Source organism: Paroedura picta, chromosome 1 (genome assembly GCF_049243985.1).
Source record: "Paroedura picta isolate Pp20150507F chromosome 1, Ppicta_v3.0, whole genome shotgun sequence".
NCBI classification, from domain to species: Eukaryota; Metazoa; Chordata; class Lepidosauria; order Squamata; family Gekkonidae; genus Paroedura; species Paroedura picta.
In genome coordinates, this window is record NC_135369.1 from 141,516,102 (window position 1) to 141,540,223 (window position 24,122).

The window sequence follows — 24,122 nt, forward strand, 5'->3', positions numbered from 1 at the left end:
TGTATTTAATGGGGGAACGGTTTCCTGTGTTGCTACACAGGAAGCATTACACATTTTTCAATTGTACTGTTTCATTACATCATTTGTAGCAAGCATGAACAATTATGCCAGAACAAAGATAGGGTGTGATCTAGCCAAAATTTAGAACTTTTATATTTTATTGGTTTTAATGGGAGAAATTGAAGCAAGAGTTCAACTTTCCTAGTTAAATTAACATGACTTGAGATTTCAACATTCAACCACATCAAGAACATTATAAAAATTGATTAGTAGATATACTACACTACTTGTTATTATAACATTATGCATTTTTTCATGGACTCATATACTTTATCCTAAGTACCCAGAGAAAATTATTTGTGTTGAAATTAAAGTGGGGTGGGGAGGGGTTACAATTACCTTAGTCATATTTAAGCACAACCTTATCTGGACTGGGAGTGCATCAATCGTAGTAGTAGTGCACCACTACTACATATCAGCAATTTGCTAGTATCATGAGGATGACTACCTTGTGGCTTCCATTATTGCTTATTCATGTCAGAATCTCTTAATCAGCACAAATTAAACCAGAAAGCAAACAAAGAAATTGATTCAAACAACCAGTGCATTTCTTCTGAAAGCAATGGTGAATTGTCGTCCACATGAAATATTCAGATTGCTATAGCAGCCTGCTTCCCAGAGTACAGATTACCATCTTTTGATTCTTCTGAAGGAAGAGGTACTTGGTAACTGGAATCCATTCTTAATATAATACAATGTGCTGTTCCCTGGGCTCTCCTGAAGATAATTCAAAAAACTTATTTGGAAAAGAATGCAACACCCACATATATTGTTGCAGCATAAGCATGTATTGGTTCAATTTTGCTAGCTATTCTTTATATACAAGGCCCAGTTCAAGGTGTTAGTTTTGATCTATGTATCTCTTGATAACCAGGATTGTGTGTATTTTATGGATTTTTTCCTTCTTAAAGAGTTGCTAAATGCTTGGGGGAGCATTTGTCTCTTTTATAGAGGCTTAATAACATGTTATTTACCAGGTGATCAACAACCACAAAGGAAAATGCAACTAAGAAATCAGAAGGAGACCGAGATTGGGAAGGTCAGCCATGAAGGAGCTGGAAAAGATCCTTAAGTTTCAGGATGTGTTGCTAGAGACTAAGATCAAGATAATTCATACTATGTATTCCACATTACTATGTATGGATGTGAAAGTTGGATAATGAAGGCAACTGATAGGAAGAAGTTGGTTCATTTGAAATGTGGTGTTAGAGAAGAGTTCTCCAGATACTAAGGAGCACCAGGACAAGTGAGTCTAGATCAAATCAAGGCTGAACTCTCCCTAGAAGCTAACATGACCCAATCGGGACTTTCATACATTGATCATATTATTGAGAAGATGAGACTCACTAGAAAAGACAATAAATGTGTTGCATACTGCTTCTTTAAGAGGCTGTCACAATAGGCCGCAGAGCAATCTGGAGAGTAGGAGAGACCCAGGATAGCCCAGGCACATCTGGTAACTATTTGGTGGGATTGCTCCACTTGGACTATCCAATTTAGGATATATGAAAGTCTTCATGGTGCCCCTATTTAAATTGAATGTTTTAGGGTGTCTTCATGCTAAGTTAGATCTTGCTTGTCCCACATGTATCAGAATTATGGCATACAATGTCACAACAATACCACCTGTTTTTACATGGTAAATTAATACTATGGGCCAAACCAAATTTAAAAACTGAGAAGAACTTCTCTCTGTTTCTGCATAAGGAATTCAGCCCACCTTGCCACTCATTTAGGATCAAGCCAAATTTCCACTTCCTGATGACATTGGGAATGGTCCGAGGCGGTCCCAGGCCTGGCACGACTCAGGCCCTCAGTTGCCCTGCAGCAAGGGAATGCAGATAAATCCAGGTTCCCTCTTTTGCCCCAGGCTTCAACGGGGAACATGTCAGGCCTGGGCTGTGTGTCAGTGGAAAATCTGAGCTGTCCCCAGTTGGGGTATTGCTTTTACCTCCACCCCCACCCCCACCCCCACCCCAAGCCTCAATGCCATCATCTACCCTTGCAACCGTTTAAAAAAAAATAAGTCAGATTGCATTACAACACAATTCTGAAGTAACAAAATAGTAACCCCACATGTTTGGTTTTGATGGTTTTAGTAAGATCTAGGACAGTACATGTATGTGTGAGGGAAATGGCATGCTAAAACAGCCCATTTTTACAAAATTATTTCAGATTTGGAGAAGGGTGCTTCAGTAGCTCTGGAAGGTTATTGGGGAGTTCTGGCCATGTTACAATGATTGATGATGTAAACGAAGAGTGGGAAAGTTTCCACTTCCTGTCCATTGGCTACCTTGTGCAGTAGTGAACAGGCAGACCAAGGGCAAATGCTACCCCGTATAGTCATGGGAAGACTGGTCCACCAGCTGTGGACCAAAAGCCAGGTGCCAGTGCATGTGCAAGCCTCCCATGTGGTAACAGTATCTGTGTCTCTCTTTTTTTGGAAGGCCTGTAGGGATAGGTAGATTTTTACTTTAGATCAATTAATAGACTATGATGAGTTTTTGTCATGTTCTCAGATGAGGCTGACAGACAACCTGTCAACTTCTGTTGAATGGCAATATTTACCATCATAGCATCTGTTGGAATCTAAATATGGTCTTTCAGTGCTGTATCAGAAACCCTCTGCTCTCATTGATTTTTGGAAACACTCATTGAATCAATGTAGAAAATGAAATCTACAATATTTGTTTATTTGAAGTTGATTTATAAATATGATATGCAAAGTTTCAGAAATGAATGGAATAAAGTGCTGGATTTTGCCAAAGCAATGGTATATGGCCCTAAATTTTATGTGTATTGCTTCTGTACACTCATTTGCACATTATGCTTACTGCTTCTGTTGCAACAATTTTGCAAAGAAAAAAAATCTGTTTAGGATATACTGAATACCACAGCAACTTTTTAGTAAAGGGCTAAGTAAAATGTCTAATCGTTGATGCTCTTACTTTAAAGATACTTCTCTTAAACATGTTTTGAACCTGTCCAGTTATTAAGACTTTTTGGGGAGTAATTACTCATATTGATTTTGTATTAAATATTAATTGATCATTGAGTATGCTTATATACTTTTAAACTATTTGCTTGATGGTCAACAGAAACGGAGCCTGCACGCCCTTACTGTTGCTAAAAGACTTATATTGCAACACTAGAAAGATAATTCTGCATCTCTAGTAATCTGGTGGATTGAGGACTTTACAACTTCATCAACATTTGAACATGTGGCACATAGATGAAAACTTCACAAGGACATATTTTTAGATATTTGGAAACTTTTTATAGATGCTAATATGTAGACTCCTCACCTTTGTTGTGTGTTGTTGTGGTTAAGAGTAGCAGAATGTAATCTGAAGAACTGGGTTTGATTCCCCACTCTTTCACATACAGCCAGCTGAGTGTTTTGGGACTAGTCACAGTTCTCTTAGGAGTATTCTCACAAATCAGGTTTCCTAGAGTTCTCTCAGCCCCATGTACCTCACTGGGTGCCTGTTGTGAGGAAAGGAAGGGAGAGGTGTTTGTAAGCCATATTGGGACTCCTTCGAGTACTAAAAAATAGCTTTTCTTATATTTTTTTATTTCTTTCTCTTTGAGGTAATTCAAATTTAAGAAGTATCCTGCATATATCCCCAAGATCCACCAGTCCAGCTCCCTCTCTCATAGAATTGATGGTATGACCTCTGACTGAACAAGGTGGGGTTCGAAGTTTTAGAATGCCATCATTGCTTGTATTTTTGTAAAATGGGAATTATGGGGGGTTTATTGTAATTTTAATGTTTTATTGTGAACTGCCGTGAGACCTGTTGGGGAACAGTGGTATACAAATCTATAAATAAATAAATAAATAAGTTTGATATGTTCCACCATCCCCATGAGCCAGTGAGGCATAGGCAGCAGCACTGAAATCTGGCAGGCAGGAGAGGGAGGAGAAGCAAGAGCTGCCCACCCCAACAGATAGGTAAGATAGGAAGATGTAGTCTTCAGTGCTGCAGGTAACCAGTGACTGCTGGTCTAGTAGGTGAGCAAGTGAGTGAGGAGGGGAAGGATGGAATCCCGCCCCCCCATGGGTTTTATTTGAATGGTCACATTACAACAGAAGTGCTCCAGTTGTGAATTGCAATCTTTAGGCAATCTTTTTGACAATGAGTTCTTCAAGACTGGCTTTATCAATAAAGAAAACAAGGAACTGATTGGGACACTACACTGTAAGGGGTAGGGATAGTTTTTATGGAAGGTAACTTTTCTTCCCAGAGCATCTTGTTCTCCAGTTCTGAAACAACAGGATATGAAAGATGGATGGAACATCAGATGGCAAACCTATGTGAAGAAAGGTTCAATAATCTACCTAGTCTGTTTTAGAGAACAAATTTCCTTTTAGATAAAAGTAGTGTCTCAGAAAGAAAGACTTATGGACAACAGAATTGGTGTGCATCCAAGGAGAAGAATATCTGTCAATGGGAAAACATGGTCAGTGAAAATGGCTGTTCTGACCAAGCAGTGATATCAGGACTCTCTCAGCCTCACCCACCTAACAGGGTGTCTGTTGTGGGGAGAAGAAAGGGAAGGCAACTTGGAGTCTCCTTCGGGTAGAGAAAAGTGGCATATAAGAACCAACTCTTCTTCTTGTTCAAAAATGGCAGCCATGGGCCTGAGGCAAAGAAAATGGTGCTGATGTGGACAGCATCTTCTAAAATGTGCTCCTTCCTATTCAGATGGCTTCCAAAAGGACTTGGACTGTGATCTTTCTGCAAAGATCATAGCAAACCAGCTTTGATAAAGAATAAACTAAGGATAGGAGAAGCCTAGCAAAAGGAGGGTCATATGGATGTTGCAAAAAAATCTGCTGCAGTTTGGAAGCAAGATTCAGAGAAATTGCCATGTGGATGCAGTCCTTGTGAGATTTTTTCTTATGTAGGGAAATTGTGGAGCAGATTTATTTTATTTATTTGATTTTTATACTACCCATTCTTTACAGCTCTGGGCGGTTTACATGAAACATAGCATAAATTTACATGGAACATTATAACAATCTATAACATTATACAATTTTCAATAGAACATCACAATCTATCAGTGAGAATTACAACACAACATGAATAACAACAACTCTGGGGATATCAAATTGTTCAATCATGGAAGGGTGTCTGGGGGGGGGGTACCAGCAGATGTTCCGAGTCGGTCAGCCTCAAGCGAATGTCTGGTGGAGGCACTGAGGAACTATGGATCTTGAAGGAATAGTTCTTTTTGAAGGAGAAGATCTGGAGGAACAGATCTTGCCCCTAGAAGAGTGATCCCTTAAACCCTACCATAGGAGGGGAATACTTGCTCAGGTTTTGCCAGCTGTGTGTAGTACACCAGAGGCACTGAATTCAGAGCCTACAAGACCTTGAATGAAATGGTGCATTCAAATATGGGCAAGCATTTGTTTATAAGTAGTACATTATTAATGTTTTAACTTGAGCTGGTTCAGAGAATTTGATCTATCCTGTTATGTCATACTATCCATGCTAACTGCAAGTATATTCGAGATAAGTCAATCTGTGCCATGTTTTGCTAACTGTGAACACCACTCACCAGGGATGCCCTTGCTATTTTTCACATGATCATTTATCTGAAGAAGACAGAAATGCATGCTGAATGTTCCTGCCCAAGTTGTTGTCTCTCTGTACATTCATTCTGACCTACAACTCACCCTCTGAATATGCAAACAAATTAGAGTTGATTCCTGGGTTGGTGTCCCAGGATGACTGGCACTGTAAATAAAATTTTAGAAGACCAAAAAGAAGACCCTTGTTAGTATTCCACATACAAAATGGTGTAATTTGTCTCAGAATTATTCCTGTGTTGTACTTTTCCAATGAACACAAGAGGCCTTTCAAATTATGATCTTCTTTTAAGTTAAATGCATTTTAAAGAAATCTTCATTGTTAAAAAAAAGGACGTGGATCTGCTGAAACCACTATTGTTGTTTCCCTTTATGTTAAGCGTATGAGTACCCAATAGTCTTCAATTTTTACAATCACAAGAAGATTTTTGAAAATGATGTGAGGTTCCTTTGCCATCTCTGTTTGCATGTGCTGAGACAGCCCTAGGGTGCAGTTCTGTATCCACTGATAACTCAGCAGCTAAGGAACTTCACATAAGCCTGCTCCAAACTTCTCAGCTGTTGACAGGCTTGACTTGCTGAGAACACTGAACACCATTGCCAAAGCAATGGTATATGGCCCTAAATTTTATGTGTATTGCTTCTGTACGCTCATTTGCACATTATGCTTACTGCTTCTGTTGCAACAATTTTGCAAAGAAAAAAAATCTGTTTAGGATATACTGAATACCACAGCAACTTTTTAGTAAAGGGCTAAGTAAAATGTCTAATCGTTGATGCTCTTACTTTAAAGATACTTCTCTTAAACATGTTTTGAACCTGTCCAGTTATTAAGACTTTTTGGGGAGTAATTACTCATATTGATTTTGTATTAAATATTAATTGATCATTGAGTATGCTTATATACTTTTAAACTATTTGCTTGATGGTCAACAGAAACGGAGCCTGCACGCCCTTACTGTTGCTAAAAGACTTATATTGCAACACTAGAAAGATAATTCTGCATCTCTAGTAATCTGGTGGATTGAGGACTTTACAACTTCATCAACATTTGAACATGTGGCACATAGATGAAAACTTCACAAGGACATATTTTTAGATATTTGGAAACTTTTTATAGATGCTAATATGTAGACTCCTCACCTTTGTTGTGTGTTGTTGTGGTTAAGAGTAGCAGAATGTAATCTGAAGAACTGGGTTTGATTCCCCACTCTTTCACATACAGCCAGCTGAGTGTTTTGGGACTAGTCACAGTTCTCTTAGGAGTATTCTCACAAATCAGGTTTCCTAGAGTTCTCTCAGCCCCATGTACCTCACTGGGTGCCTGTTGTGAGGAAAGGAAGGGAGAGGTGTTTGTAAGCCATATTGGGACTCCTTCGAGTACTAAAAAATAGCTTTTCTTATATTTTTTTATTTCTTTCTCTTTGAGGTAATTCAAATTTAAGAAGTATCCTGCATATATCCCCAAGATCCACCAGTCCAGCTCCCTCTCTCATAGAATTGATGGTATGACCTCTGACTGAACAAGGTGGGGTTCGAAGTTTTAGAATGCCATCATTGCTTGTATTTTTGTAAAATGGGAATTATGGGGGGTTTATTGTAATTTTAATGTTTTATTGTGAACTGCCGTGAGACCTGTTGGGGAACAGTGGTATACAAATCTATAAATAAATAAATAAATAAGTCTGATATGTTCCACCATCCCCATGAGCCAGTGAGGCATAGGCAGCAGCACTGAAATCTGGCAGGCAGGAGAGGGAGGAGAAGCAAGAGCTGCCCACCCCAACAGATAGGTAAGATAGGAAGATGTAGTCTTCAGTGCTGCAGGTAACCAGTGACTGCTGGTCTAGTAGGTGAGCAAGTGAGTGAGGAGGGGAAGGATGGAATCCCGCCCCCCCATGGGTTTTATTTGAATGGTCACATTACAACAGAAGTGCTCCAGTTGTGAATTGCAATCTTTAGGCAATCTTTTTGACAATGAGTTCTTCAAGACTGGCTTTATCAATAAAGAAAACAAGGAACTGATTGGGACACTACACTGTAAGGGGTAGGGATAGTTTTTATGGAAGGTAACTTTTCTTCCCAGAGCATCTTGTTCTCCAGTTCTGAAACAACAGGATATGAAAGATGGATGGAACATCAGATGGCAAACCTATGTGAAGAAAGGTTCAATAATCTACCTAGTCTGTTTTAGAGAACAAATTTCCTTTTAGATAAAAGTAGTGTCTCAGAAAGAAAGACTTATGGACAACAGAATTGGTGTGCATCCAAGGAGAAGAATATCTGTCAATGGGAAAACATGGTCAGTGAAAATGGCTGTTCTGACCAAGCAGTGATATCAGGACTCTCTCAGCCTCACCCACCTAACAGGGTGTCTGTTGTGGGGAGAAGAAAGGGAAGGCAACTTGGAGTCTCCTTCGGGTAGAGAAAAGTGGCATATAAGAACCAACTCTTCTTCTTGTTCAAAAATGGCAGCCATGGGCCTGAGGCAAAGAAAATGGTGCTGATGTGGACAGCATCTTCTAAAATGTGCTCCTTCCTATTCAGATGGCTTCCAAAAGGACTTGGACTGTGATCTTTCTGCAAAGATCATAGCAAACCAGCTTTGATAAAGAATAAACTAAGGATAGGAGAAGCCTAGCAAAAGGAGGGTCATATGGATGTTGCAAAAAAATCTGCTGCAGTTTGGAAGCAAGATTCAGAGAAATTGCCATGTGGATGCAGTCCTTGTGAGATTCTTTCTTATGTAGGGAAATTGTGGAGCAGATTTATTTTATTTATTTGATTTTTATACTACCCATTCTTTACAGCTCTGGGCGGTTTACATGAAACATAGCATAAATTTACATGGAACATTATAACAATCTATAACATTATACAATTTTCAATAGAACATCACAATCTATCAGTGAGAATTACAACACAACATGAATAACAACAACTCTGGGGATATCAAATTGTTCAATCATGGAAGGGTGTCTGGGGGGGGGGTACCAGCAGATGTTCCGAGTCGGTCAGCCTCAAGCGAATGTCTGGTGGAGGCACTGAGGAACTATGGATCTTGAAGGAATAGTTCTTTTTGAAGGAGAAGATCTGGAGGAACAGATCTTGCCCCTAGAAGAGTGATCCCTTAAACCCTACCATAGGAGGGGAATACTTGCTCAGGTTTTGCCAGCTGTGTGTAGTACACCAGAGGCACTGAATTCAGAGCCTACAAGACCTTGAATGAAATGGTGCATTCAAATATGGGCAAGCATTTGTTTATAAGTAGTACATTATTAATGTTTTAACTTGAGCTGGTTCAGAGAATTTGATCTATCCTGTTATGTCATACTATCCATGCTAACTGCAAGTATATTCGAGATAAGTCAATCTGTGCCATGTTTTGCTAACTGTGAACACCACTCACCAGGGATGCCCTTGCTATTTTTCACATGATCATTTATCTGAAGAAGACAGAAATGCATGCTGAATGTTCCTGCCCAAGTTGTTGTCTCTCTGTACATTCATTCTGACCTACAACTCACCCTCTGAATATGCAAACAAATTAGAGTTGATTCCTGGGTTGGTGTCCCAGGATGACTGGCACTGTAAATAAAATTTTAGAAGACCAAAAAGAAGACCCTTGTTAGTATTCCACATACAAAATGGTGTAATTTGTCTCAGAATTATTCCTGTGTTGTACTTTTCCAATGAACACAAGAGGCCTTTCAAATTATGATCTTCTTTTAAGTTAAATGCATTTTAAAGAAATCTTCATTGTTAAAAAAAAAGACGTGGATCTGCTGAAACCACTATTGTTGTTTCCCTTTATGTTAAGCGTATGAGTACCCAATAGTCTTCAATTTTTACAATCACAAGAAGATTTTTGAAAATGATGTGAGGTTCCTTTGCCATCTCTGTTTGCATGTGCTGAGACAGCCCTAGGGTGCAGTTCTGTATCCACTGATAACTCAGCAGCTAAGGAACTTCACATAAGCCTGCTCCAAACTTCTCAGCTGTTGACAGGCTTGACTTGCTGAGAACACTGGTTAAATATAGCACAAGCGAGCTGAGCTCAACAAAGTCATTGCTCTTAACAGTGCGCAGAGAGACCAGGAGAGGGGAAATGCAATCTTAGAACTTCACTGCCAAAGTCTACGACCACAAAGCAACAATTGTGGGTGGGGGCAAAATAAAAAGAGGGAGAGAGAGAAAGAGAAAGAAAGACAAGGCTTTTGTTCCTGGGTGAAACTGAAGAGAGAATTGGTACCTCCTTTTTCTTCTGACTAGCATTTCTCTGAACAGGAACTACGTTCCTCTTCTGCCCTCTTCCCTGTTTCCTGCATTACTTCAGGCTCTGGTAGATCTAGAAAAGAAAGCTTCTTTCTGTGTGTTCTTCTGGACTGAATGTCCTGATGATGCAAGCTAAATTTCTGAAGTCTTCCAAGAACAGAGTGCCTTACTGAAAGACCTACACCTAGATGCTTGCAGCTGGCAGGTAAGTCTCTGAACTGATGTCTTCTCCTGTGGATTCCTTCGAGAAGGAGAATTATTTTTGATTGTTAAGGTATCCTTGCTTCTTTTCCTTCTCTTATGAATGTTTTGCTTAAGTTGAGAAAACTTTTCTATAAACAGAAAGTCTAGAGGTTTTATCAGTCCAGGAAAATCTTTGTGTTCTCCAAATGATCCATTTAACAAGTGAGACAACTGGGACAAACTTGAACCATTACAGGGCTAATGAGAGAGGAGATAGTACACAAAGACATAAGATCTAAATGAGCTGTGCAATGTTGTCTTTGTATCGCGTATGTTATCAGAAGACACACTAAGATTTGTCTTTTGAAAAGATTGGCTCACTGAGACTCGAGTCATAACAGCTATAAAACAGTAATGGAGCCTGAATGATAAGCAAGAGGAAATAGGCATATTGTAATACAATTATTTGTATGAATCTTGCCTGTTACTTTCACTTATCTATTTCTGTACATTTGTCATTGTGTTTGTTTACCTGGTACATGTTGTCCTGCACTTCTGACGATAGCCCTAACTGCTTCTGCCGGTATCAAGAATATCTATCACATTAAATCACTCTTTGAATGTTTACTTCATGGGAAGAACTTCCCGAATCTATTCTCTGGGCACTCATTAACAAGGATATTTTTGTAGATAGCAGTGACTGAATTTATCACTTTAAACATTACATTTAGAACAGTACCTAATTTTACCCTCTTCCTAGAATCTGTGTTTTTGTTTCTTGGTCTGAAAGAATATTTCAAAACATTTGAAAGGAGTTCCCATTGATTTCATGGTAATGTAATTTCAGTCAAAGATATTTAGAACTACAGTTTAGAGCCTATAGTTCGGTGTTTAATGTTTATCTAAAACTAATAAGCACCTATAATCTTGAACTAAAAATTCAGTGCTTTTTTTAAAGTGATGTAGCAAAAATATATGTTGTAATAGTAAGACATGTTGCTCTGGGAATTGCTCAGTTTTCTGCTTTGTTCCTAATTTTAAAAGTTTATTCAGTAGAGGTGCTGGGAAGATAAGAATGCTTTGTTTCAATTAAATGCATATAGAACTGGGAGAGGCCATGGGTCAGTACTACAGCATATGATTGGCATGCAGAATGTCCTAGTTTTAGTTCCTGACATCTCCCATAATAAATACTCAGATAGTAGCTGATACACAAGTATCAGCTAAGAATGAGTCAGAATTCCAAAAAGCATGAGAAAGTTTTGTTTTATTGCTTGTTTGTTTTTTGACATATGTCAAATGCATCTTTTGATTCAGTATCAGCTGTTGGCATAAGATACATTTAATCAGGGTCCTGGGTTTCCTTCTGCCCTCCATTTTTTTTCTCGTAGTGCATATTAGCTGCCCCAGTCCCTAGCACCCTCTTTCTCTTCTTTCACCCAAAGAACCTATCAGCTTCAAGCACCAGGAACTCTGAGATGTCTAAGAGAATGGATAGCTCTCCTTTTCCCAAACGCTTTGGGCAAGTGAGGTCAAAACAAAACTGAATGATCGTGACAGCCATCTGATACAACAAGCAAGTGGATACTAAATACCAGGCCCCAAAGATTTCATGTAAAGAGATACATCCCATTGCAGTGAAGGTTTGTCGTAAAGGAACAGAAAGATGCAATACAAAACAGAATTTTACGGTGCAACCCTAAGCAGATGTATACCCTTCTAAATCGACTGAAGTCAGGAGGTTTAGTGGGATGGTACTCTATTAAGGATTATACAGTTTAAGTGATTTGGGATGAGTGATCATTTTGCTTTCAGCAGCCACCAAGAAAAGAATTTAATGGAAAGGCCAAAGTGAGGAAAGCTTTATGGACTGCAGGTTCTCATTTTGTGGTATAAAGCACATTTTGCTCCCTTTTAGTGAAGCCTATTGTTAACATTTGTTGGCACTGCTGATGGCTTAATTATGTCGTCCCTGTACCACCCCCCCCCCCAAGTGTCTCTTTTGTCAGACAACAAGCACAGGATTCAGGCCAAATGGTGCTCCTGAAAACTGATTGGCTGATTAGTTTCACCTAATTAAAAAAAATACTGTGCTTATAATGTCATCTCTTTCCACTGTAAAGTAGACAAACAGGCTAAAATTACTCTTCTCAACAGGTGTCCACAAAAGGACTGGGATTTTCCTATTGAATCAGTTAAATATGCAACATCGCCTTTTCAGCAGCTGTGCTCAGATTGTTAATAGGTTTGACCATTTCTCAAAAGTTAAAGCAAATTAAATGAGTCCCTGGGATGGGCTATAAGTGTATAGAAATGATTATTGCCTCAGGCTAAAAAATCTTAGTGCTGACTGCATCTTCCATAACAAATAGGTTTGTCTTTTCTCTGCCCAACCCCAATTCCATCATGTGCTGTTGACCTTACAGAACAAGAATAGGATAGATTCAGCAGCATTGCCTGACATTTGCAGAGTGTATAGGAAGCATGCTGATGTCTGAGCATGGCTCAGCATGGGTGGCTCTGCTCAAAATTATGCGTAATTGTAGAATTTGTCATTCTTCTGCCTCTGCTCAGATCTAAATTTGGATTGTAATTTGTGCAGAGGCCTGTCTTTTGCTTTGGCTGTTTTCTAAATCATCATGCACATTGATGGCATTACATAAGTCAAACACAGCAATAAAGAGGGGGGGTTATCATGCAAATCTTCCCAATGTACTGTCTGAAACTCTGCATTGTGGCCCAAAAATGTCAAATCAGCTGTATGATAAGTTTGTAGGATCTGGTTTTAAACATGCAGAATAATGAAAGAGTTAAATCTTGAAATGGTGTGCTAGTGCAGATTAAGGTGTGCCCTTTTGAAGTAGTTTCCTCTTCCATGAAATATCTAACAAATCAGGCTCAGAGAGGCATTTTCGGAGATATCTTTTTAAAAAATGGAGAATTCAAAATTGTTTCCCCTACCTGCAGATTTTAGTGGTGCAGTGCATTCTATCACCTTTGGATTATATCACCTTCTGCTGGCATAGTTCAGGCCCCATGACCAGAATGTTTGACAGTTCCTGCTTTGGTAATTGCTTGGTATTCATTCTTATCCCAGGTTTAAGGACCCATAGATCAAACCCAGGCAGATACGCAGCATTTCAAAAGTTTCTGAGGTGCAGTGAAAAAGGGAAATATACAAAAATTATATAGGCTGGAGTTGCTAAATAAAAAGAGCTGTTTTGAAGACTTGGAGTCTGTGATCACGGAACCCGCAGACTTAATAATAGGTGCTTTTTTGGCCTCTTGCAAAATCATTTATCACAAGGGAGGATGCTAGCCCAGAGCTCAGTCCCACTGCCTGAGTAGCAACCCGCCTTGCCAAAAAGCTCAAGAAGGAATTGAGCTCCTCCCTCCCTGTAACTGTTTGCACCTGCTTACAGAGGAGTACCTCACCATTTTAGGTACTATAGTATACTTCTGAGTGATTAACGCAGCAAATTATCTGACAACTCTGTGGAATATTGACGGTCAAGGCTGCCTCCTAATAGGGCATTTCTGGTACTGAATCACCCTCTAATTGCAAATTGTTCCTTTTCATCTCTCCTTATCATCCTTCCCAAAGTACAAAAATAGTAATCTTTGTCATCTGTGCTGGCCTCTGCTCTGTGTCACTCCTATTCTCCGTCCAGTGTCTTGGCTCTGTGATTCCTTCTTTGTCAGCTGCCCATGGCCTTGCATCACATTTAGTTCTTCCCCTTTCCCACAGAACTGGCAGTCTATATCTTTCTCATTTGTTTCCCTGCTCGTGCCTTATTTGCTGTTTCTAAGAGACCTTCATTTCTACTGAAATAAGCATTTTACTCTGCTATCAAAAATATTTCAACTGTGCTAGATTTGTTTTTAAAATTATTTTAAAAAACAAATCAATCAAGCTCCTATATTATTTTCTATAACTTTGGGTTCAAATTGCGTAAACCATCAAAATCTGCTTAATCAAGTGATAGTCTATGGCTCAACTAGGGGACAGTTAAATTCCACTGAAATCAACAGGGCTTAATTTATCCGTGACTCACTGGATACATTACCTTCAATGGTATTTAAAAGCAACTAGCTCTTTCTAAGCCGAAAATTATCAGTACAAGATCCTAATCTTCCTGTTCACCAGTTTGGGATTTTATCTGTTTCCTTTTAACAACAGAGGAACTAAGAAATAGATTATCTTTGCAGCTGCCTTTTTACTTCATTCTTGGCTGTTCCAGCTAAAATGTTACAAAATGTTTCCTCACCAATGGTTTAAAAAATGTAATCAGACATTAGATACACAATCTAAGCATCAGTTCCTGTTTCTCATTTCCTGTTTTCTTTTCATCTTCTCCTGTATTGCAGTTTCCTAATTTGTTATAACTTATGCTATAAGAAAATGTTAAGAATTTTATTTGCAAGGGGGATGGGTGGGGAATGGGACTGGCAAATTGAAAAGGTTCCAGAGCCAGCTGAGCTGAGTGCTTCCTCCAATGACACCAGCCAGCTCTATGGGCACTGATAACTACCCACACTGCCTTTTCCTTCAGGGCCACCAATCGACAGAGAAGGAAACAACAGGTGAGCTTGGCTCTGCTACTCCCACCTATGGTCCCAACCTTAACTGAGACTCCACATGGCTAAGAAAAGCCATGTAGCATTAGGGGTGCCAACCTCCAGGTGCTAGCTGGAGATCTCCTGCTATTACAGATTATCTCCAGGTGACAGAGATCAGTTTGCCTGGAGAAAATGGCCATGTTGGATTCTACAGCATTGTGCCCCAAACCCCGCCTTCCTAGATTCTACCATCCCAAATCTCCAGGTATTTCCTAACCCAGAGCTGGCAACTCTGTTCAGCATCCTATCTAATTTGACCCTCTCTCATCTCTGCCCCCTCATCACATCTTAAGGTGTACCACCTTTTCCAAGCAGCTTCATTCAAAACTTCAAGGATATGCCCAAAATGTATACTATTTATGCTAATCCAAATTTATGCTAGAACATTAGTTGATGCAGTGGGGGAGATGAGGTCATTTCTGCTGATCCCCCTTCCTACAATAGAACCCATACTTTATCTCCACTGTGTTGCTGAGGCGCCTTGATCTTCAAGTGCAGAATTTTTGGAGGCTGAGCAGGCTAAAGCAGAAAAGGATTGGCAGGCGGGAAAGTCACATTCCATGAGCTTTGCTCCACTGCTGGTACTTTGCATACAATACTAAAAGTTTCCTTACTTGTTGGATGGCCTTTGGATAATCATTTGCTCCCACTGGTGACTACCTTAGACTATTAACCAGCAATCAAGGGTAACAGAAATGTTCTAGAAAAGAAACAAGAGAGATGGGGTTGCCATCAAACTACATACAGAAGAGGAAAATGCACTGTGATGATGATGATGAAGAAGAAGAGTTGGTTCTTATATGCCACTTTTCTCTACCCGAAGGAGTTTCAAAGCAGCTTACATTCACCTTCCCTTTCCTCTCCCCACAACAGTCACCCTGTGAGGTATGTGAGGCTGAGAGAGCCCTGATATTACTGCTCAGTCAGAACAGTTATATCACGGCTGCGGTGAGTAGGGTTGGGCGCTTTGGCACCGGAAGTGGCCAGTCTCTCCTGGTGCAGTCAGCGCCGCGCTGTGGGGGGGAGGGGAGGTACTGGCGTCAGAGTGCCGGTGGGCACACGCAGGCATGGAGCTCCCAATGAGGGCCAATCAATTCAAATTACATGCAGATAGGAACAAAGCACTGTCCCAATGAGGGCCAAACAGTTCAAATTGTATACAAACAGGGAAAGAGCACCATCCCAATGAAAGCCAATCAGTTCAAAGGGTGTGCAGATAGAGAGAAACCACTGTCCCAATGAAGGCCAATCAATTCACATTGTGTGTAGATAGGGAGAGAGCACTGTTCCCATGAGGGCCAATCACTGTCCCAATGGGGATTAATAAGTTCAAATTGCATGCAGATAGGGAGAGAGCACTGCCCCAATGATGGCTAATCAGTTCAATTGCATGTAGAGAAAGAGAGCGAGAGAGAGAGAGCACTTACCCAATTATGGCCAATCACTGTCCCAGTGAGGGCTCACCAGTTCGACTGCAGAGAGGGAGAGAGAGAGCACTTACCCAGTTATGGCCAATCACTGTCTCAGTGAGGGCCAATCAGTTCAAATTGCATGCAGATAAGAAGAGAGCACTCTTCCTATTAGGGCTAATCATGGGGCTTATCTGTCCTCCTCTGCGCTGGGTAGAAGAGGTGTCAGCCTCTCTGAAAAGCCCTGCTGCTGGTAAGTGGCCCTATCCCCAACCTCGTCCCATCCTCCATCTCCCCCAGGCAAGGGGAGGAAGCCAGCTTCCTGTGTTGGTCTCAGGTTTCAGCTCTCTGATGGAAAGAAGCACAGATAAGCTGACACAGGAAGGCAGAGAAGGCAGAGAAAATCAGTATTTCAAAAACAGAATCCCAAGGGATGGACAGAATGCAATTAATCTTATCTCAGTTTAAGGAGTCAAGGGTTGGTTCAGGCAGTCCAAGGGATTCAGCAGAAGGAGCAAGTCCAAAACTCAGGCCACCCAGCCTCAAGTTAATATGGGCTGTCAGCAGACTCTCAGTCCTCACTCCATGATAACTCACAGTCTTCTTCAGTAAGCAACTGTCTTCCTAATGTGGTGCGGTGCTTTTTAGACTGGATCTGTCTTCCATCACATAGCTGGCATTGCTTAATGGGCTCAGGTGAGCTGGGTGGGCTGAAAAGGCAGGGGGCTGCAGCTGGAGGCTGGGCAGGGGAAAGAGGAGATCCTACAACAACTTTTGGAAGATGTGGGCTTGGATGCGAAGGTGGGAACAGTGGTGACCTGTGTAGACAGTTATATGGATGTGGGGGTAGGAGGGTCAGTGTTCCTCCAGAGCAGCTTTTTCCCCCAGGAGAACTGATGCCTCCCTTCTCTCCTCCCACCCTTTGTCTGTTTCTCTCTCCTTCATCCTGTCTTTCTTTCATCTTTGCAAAGATTTCCAGGCTCCCACCTAGAAGTTGGCAACCCTGCTGCCTACATATGGAGGAGGAATCAGGAATCAAACCCAGCTCTTGAAATTAGAGTCTGCTACTCTTTAATCAGTTTGCCATACTGGATCTCAAGATCAAGGGGGAGGACAACATCCAGAACCCAGAAAGTTCATAGTGCAGTTGTATATGCTAGCACCCACTGTATTCCTGGGTGCAACGGGCTTTGCCTCTAGTAAATAATAATGATGTTCATAGAACCATAAGTTTCCCCAGTCTCCTTGAAAAAGATTTACAGGCAAATTGTAAGATCCACCAATTATAGTGACTCCATCAATCTGTTTCTGTTCCTTGAAAGGAGGGGAAAATATTTTCCTTTGTTTACATATTTTGGAGAAGTTTCAGAATGTGCTTTATGACATACAACTGGCAGAGGAATGTACACAGACACTCACACAACACACAGAGTCTTGTTTGGAATCCATGGAGCTCAGGCCCTTAGCCAGAAATGGTGTGCTGAGGAGGATTCTCAGGGAATGGGGAAATTACTGCAGAACAGCCAGGACATAAATATGGGTAGCTTCAAATATTTAAATAGTAATAAAATACCATGGTTTTTTTATTAGGGATACTGGATGCCATTGTACCTTATGTAAGTCAGTTTATGGTACAGCAACAGTCTCCCTCCAAAATCTACATCAAAGCAAATGATTTTTTTTAACCCGAGAGGCACATATTGGGTTCAATCTAGATAAAAGCAAACAATTTTCAGTTTCTGTCAAAATTCCAGTAGGAAAAAATTAAGCATTTGATTAACCTTCTCACAGAATTTGCAGGTACGTAAAGTTGGTTGTGGCAAGCCCATTCTGTGCAATCCGACATACAGTTAAGTTGCTTAAGTCCTATTAACTCCACTGGCATTTAAGAAGCTTATCTGTGTACAGCAAGTGTTTTGCTGTTAATAGGAAAGCTTCACTGTTTATGTGTGTGGAAATAATTGAAGCAGAATGCATGGATATACTGTCACTAGACCACAGTGTCAGTGGATGCCAGCATCATCTCTATATCTAACATTAGTAGCAAAACACAAACTTCACTAGGAGTTTATATCATTTCTGGAAGCTTGTTTTCATGCTTCCGGAATATTTGTCCGGAAGAAGAGTTTTCGAGAAATCAGAACTATGTACACTGGTAGTGTCATTTGGTTGGTCCCAATAAATGGAATTATCTGAATTGTGTTTTGGTTTTTTAGTTTTATTTCTCACCAGGATGGTTGAGAACCGCTTCTTTATGTAATGTTTGTCATTACCCGCAGAACTATTTATTTATTTATTTTATTTAAAGTCCTTCTTGTTAAGATTCAAGGATGATTAAAAATAGTGCAGCAAGCAAGTATAGTACACACAGAATGCACAATTAGAGAACACTGTGCTGAAAGCACACAATACAGGTAGCTGCTCCTGCAAACCAGTAGATTTCCAGGGAAGCGTAATTCAATGTTTCATTGACAAACTGGGTTGTACCCAACCCATTGCCAGGACAATATTCATAGATTTCCCCCACAGACTTCTTTCTCCAGCAGTCACTTTTGATCCCCAGAAAGAAGCTGACAGGACCTCCAGGACCTGCATGAATAAACCCTCACACAGGTTTGGAGGGTTACAGTAGAAAGAGAATGGGGCAAAACCATCACCTCCACCTCTTTCAGTTCACAAAACTCTGTTTGTCAAAAAGCAAGGAGGGATGGTATGGTCCGGTTCTTCCTCCTAACTCCACCCCCTGATCTGCATTGGTTCCATACCTCCAGGTATCATCTTTATAGAGGTCAAAAGGGATGCTGGGGGGAAAGAAATACTGATAAACCCCACCCCCACCACTGTTTCCCACTGGCAGTTGCTTGGATATAGCCCATTGGTTGCACATTTGGAAAGTAGCCTGTGATACATGCGGTGTTTTACTTTCCACCAACTGATGGGTTGTCCCTTTCCTAAAGGATAGATAGTAAATAAGGTTAATGAGAAAATATTTGTTTTTTTTAAAAAAATTTTAAGTTGAAGCTATGGTGAAAACTTTCTTTTGAAATGTCCATGAAATTGTATAGCATAGTATTTGTTCATTTGCTCTTCCAAGTTTGTTTGTTTGTTTATTACATTTGTTTACCCTCCCCTAAGGCTCAGGGCAGTTCACATGGAATGAAAAACAAAGAACAGTACATCGAAATCTGTGCCTATATAAAATAAAGGTAACAGTAATAATAAGATCAATAAACAGAGAAAATAGCATTCTAACAATAACAGTAACCCTCTAACAGACCCATGATTGGTCAGTGTATAGGAACAAAGGAGGGAGGTTCGGGGATTCAGTCAATGTTGTTTGGCTTCAGACAACCTCAACCAAATGCCTTACAGAGGAGTTCCCTTTTGCAGTCCTACGGAACTGTTTTAGTTCTGTTAGGACCCTGATCTATCCTGGGAGCTCATTTCACTAGGTGGGGGCCAGGACAGAGAAGGCTCTGGCCCTGGTTAAGGTCAAGCAGACTACCTTGGGGCCAGGGATACACTGGTGGGCAGTGGTGGAGTGCAGAGGTCTTTGAGGGACATAGGCAGAATGGCAGTCCCTCTGATACACTGGGCCCACTCAACGTATGGCCTTAAAAGTAATTGCCAAAACTTAAGCCTGGTCTGGAATTCAACTGGTAGCCAATGCAATTGTTGGAGAACAGGCTGCATGTGGGTCCTCCATGGGGTTGCTGTGAGGCCGCTGCATTCTGGACCAGCTGTAGTTTCTGGGTCAAAGTTAAAGGAGGCCTGCATAGAGCGAGATGCAGAAATCTAGCCTAAAGATATCTGTAGTCACCACATGTATGGGGAAAATGAGATGCAGCATCCCAGTGGAAATGCACTTCATTCTGCAAGCTTATGACTGATAACTAAAATATAACTATTTTAAGAAGAAAATATTTTCTGGCTTCACAGCATGCATTGCTGGAAAGAGTAGGTGAAAATCATAAGTAATGCAGAGAAATAATCTGGAGTGTGAATGGTCTCCCTTAAATGGCCTGTCTGACAGTGTAACTGATATAAACAAGCCAAAATGCATCGGGGTGGGAATACAAGCATTTATGTACTAGAATGGCACTTGTTTCCTTACTAACAATATACATTGTCGGAGAGAGATTATGAACAAATTAACAGTACTGAATGTGGATAGAGGATCTAGGTTCATTCATGTTTCAAATGTCCTTGCTAATATCATGAGTTTATAAGTAAATGTTCAGAAATGGATGTGTAGTGGAAGAGAAATAGTTGCTAGGGCTGTTGAACAATTGTTTGCTCCTAAGAGCTTGCAAAACTGCTAACATTAAACTGTAGATAGCCTTAGATCTTCACCGGTGCAAGAGGTTGCATAGGTTGTTGATCACTACATTTAGTTCCAGTTTGTTCATTGCACTTTCTTGCAGGAGGTGTTGAACTATCAGAAGACTATGTGCAAATATTTAGACCCTTCATATTCCAACAGCAAATCAATACTGAATGTTATCACCAAATAAATTATTTACCTCACTATAATTCAAATTCCAGCTTCTGCTCTCCGTCTGAAAATGCTTGGCTGGCTCGCTTTCTCTAATCTTAATGCAACTGCAAATGCTTTGTACTGACTGGATCTCAGACCTTTTTCAACCACAGCTGAGAACACAGCAAGCTAACTATTTCACCAGAATATGGACACGAATATCTTGATTGGGGGAAGGCATAACAGAACTAACAGAAGTAAAACAGTTCTGCAGGGCATGCAAAAGGGAGCTTCTCCACCAGGCATTTGGTTGAGGTTGACCAAAACTAAACAGCATTTACTCGCCTCCGAACTTCCCTCTACTGAACCCTTGCAACAGATCTGACCAACCATGAGTCTGCTGTTTACCCAGTTAGAATGTTATCTTCTCTGTTTGTTGTGATTATTGTTATTATCCATTACTGTTGCCTTTATTCGTTATAATTACCGAGTTTGATGTATTGTTCCTGTTTACATTCTATGTGAACCGCCCTGAGCCTTAGGGGAGGGTGGTATACAAAGGCAATAAATAAATATGTACATACATACATACATACATACATACATACATACATACATAAGTCTGACATGTTGTCTGTGATACAGAATCATAATTCTTTTAACTGATGCTAGGTAAACAATATAATGGGCATGGGATCCAGTCTCTTTTCAGTCAGTGCAAACTAAGATATTAATGAAAAGCAGATGTATAGAGATCCAGTAGTAGTAGAAGAAGAGTTGGTGCTTATATGCCGCTTTTCTCTACCCAAAGGAGTCTCAAAGCAGCTTACAGTCACCTTCCCTTTCCTCTCCCCACAACAGACACCCTGTGAAGTAGGTGAGGCTGATAGAGCCCTGATATCACTGCCCGGTCAGAACAGCTTTATCAGTGCTGTGGCAAACCCAAGGTCACCCAGCTGGCTGCACGTGGGGGGAAAAAGGAGAGTAAAAAAGAAGTGAAGAATTGCCTGCATTGAAATCATCTTTAAACCACCCGTGGTGCCACGGGCGCCACGGACTAAATAAATCGTTAAGGGCTGCCGAGGTGGGATTTGTCCGTGATGAGGAAGGGTCCGGATTGGACCCTTCCTCACGACAGACAATTGGAGGGACCAATCGGCAGGCGCTTTGCGCCTGCCGATTGGTCCCTCCGATTCCCAGCCCAAGCAACTGCGAGCCGCGTGCAGCGCGGCTCACAGTTGCTCCCGGCCTGACACGGTGAGAGGCGCGAAGCCGCCGCCCCTCGGCAGTCGCGCGAACGCCGCCATCAGACCGCCGCCGAAAGAACGCGCTACTGGCCCCTCCGGCAGCCGCGCCAGCCTTCGCCCGCCGCTCACAGCTCGCCGCCGCCCCGGGATGCTCCAGGTACAGCCCGCACCGACCCCCCGGGCGACGCCAGACTGTCTCGCCCTCCCCTCCACGGCCTACAGTCCGCGTACAGCCCACTGCCACCCCCCCCCAAATCCAATGCCACCCTAGCGCCCGCTGCATTTAAGCTGCAGCGGGCTTAATTACTAGTTTGAAATAATATGCTGAAGTTAACTGTTCAGTTTCAACACTGATTATTGGGTGCAACTGATCTAGGGAACTAGTTCATTGGATCAAAACCCAGCCTTTTATACATCATGTTCAAAGCTGGCTCAGTAATAGAAAAAAGATCTAATTTTTCCACTACAGACCTAGCTTAATTTTTATTTATTTATTTTATTATTATATATACCGCCCTCCCTGAGGGCTCAGGGCTGTTTACAGAAAACTTGTACTTGAATTGTTTTCCCCACATTTAGGCAGACTGAAAATGGCTTCACCCACCTGACATAGCCATAGATAAGTACTAATGGTGGTTGGAAAGAACACTGAACATTGAGCATGTGGTCAGGATTCTCAGGATAGCAAGAAGAATGCTTTTAGTCTGGAACTCATCCATTCTGATCACTTTTAATGTAGGCTAGAAAGTGGAGAAGCATTTTTCAATCAATAATACTACTTAATGTTTTCAAACAATACAAATATGGAAATGTAAAATCTAGTCTAAGTGCCACCTGTGAAAATGGCCTGTGATAAGTCTTTAATCTCACCTAGATCTCAGTTAGGAAGAGATAAAATCCTATAGAGGGTTCTTTTGAAGTAAATTTAATGTGTATGCAACTTATGCTGCTCTCAGAAAATTAACAGGTAAAATGACAGTCTGTTTTTATAAAAAGATATGAGTTCTCTTTAAAGTTGAGTCAGTCAGACTTTATTACAGCCCACAGGCTGTTTAGAAGCAAACAGATAAAAACACGAATCCAAAATTAATTATCTACATAAAATATCTCCATCCATCACTCATCATAATATATGTAACAGTTAAAAGAACAGAATCTGAGTAAATTATCCATTAGACATTATCTCAGCCCATATTTTCATTGCAGAACACAGAAATTTTGCCACATACAACAACCAATGTATCTAACAGGTTAACAAAGCAAGGACAAAATCTACAATTAGATGGATCTTTTTTTGTATCTTCCTGACAGGACTGCAGATGATATTATGTTAAATCTAGCCAGCATAAACACATGACAATATCTTGGAACTGTTGATATAAATAGGTAACAGGCGTATTGCTGCGGGATCATTGGAACTAAGTTAGATAGAGCACATACCATGGGCTTCAGCAGATGCATCTTGGATATCAATATGCTTTATACAACCATTAATCACTAAAACAACTTTATTCATTTATTTAGAAAGGTTAGGGAGACCAACAATCGTCAATTTCTCATGTATTGGGTTTAACCAAGTTTGTCAGTTATCATACTCCAAAGAAAATTGTTCTGATCACTGATGAACAGAAGTCAGATTCTAAAATCTAAGCACTACTAGCCAGGCGAAATCTATAAGAGACACAAGACTAGCTTCTAATCCAACGGCCATAGAGGGTTTCAACAATAAAGTCGAGAAAATTTATTTGATGGGAGTTTATAAGTCTGCTTAGTGAGAAGTAAAATTATCATCACTTTGAAAGTAATAAAACCAAATTTTAGGAGAACTGAAAAAGTAGAAATGTTAGAAGTATTCAGGAAAGTACTTATCTGATTTTATACACCATTTTCATAAAATCTCATTGTACTTGGGTGGCACTGTACCCTTGCTTGTTGTGCTGACACAGTAATTGCTGTTACCGTTTATCAAATGTATTTGATATTTTTTTAAAAGAAGAAAATATAAAACAAACAAGTATGTGATTGAAAGCAGTAGACTATTGACGTCATCTTTATATACTGCTGCCAACTTGCCTTGTTTATTGATGAGATCTCTGTGAAAATAAGGTCTTTCCCACACAAAGATGAATCATGGGAGAACTAATGGGGCTAAGTAGCCTTTCTTTGTTTTTCAGATCCATTTTCATTCTGTGTTCTAAGGCACTTAAGCTACAGTAACCCTGTAATAGCTTGAATTCCAGTAACTGAAC

At 40.6% G+C, this 24,122-nt stretch overlaps 1 protein-coding gene across 2 annotated transcripts in view; it reads left to right on the plus strand.

The window, feature by feature from the left end:
- Nucleotides 1-9,693: 9,693 nt before the first annotated feature.
- Nucleotides 9,694-24,122, plus strand: part of FILIP1 (filamin A interacting protein 1) — a 104,944-nt gene continuing 90,515 nt past the window's right edge. For both annotated transcript variants that reach the window (XM_077306474.1, XM_077306479.1), the window contains exon 1: nt 9,694-10,142. The gene's annotated coding sequence lies outside the window, so the exon portion shown is untranslated. The remainder of the gene's footprint in view (nt 10,143-24,122) is intronic.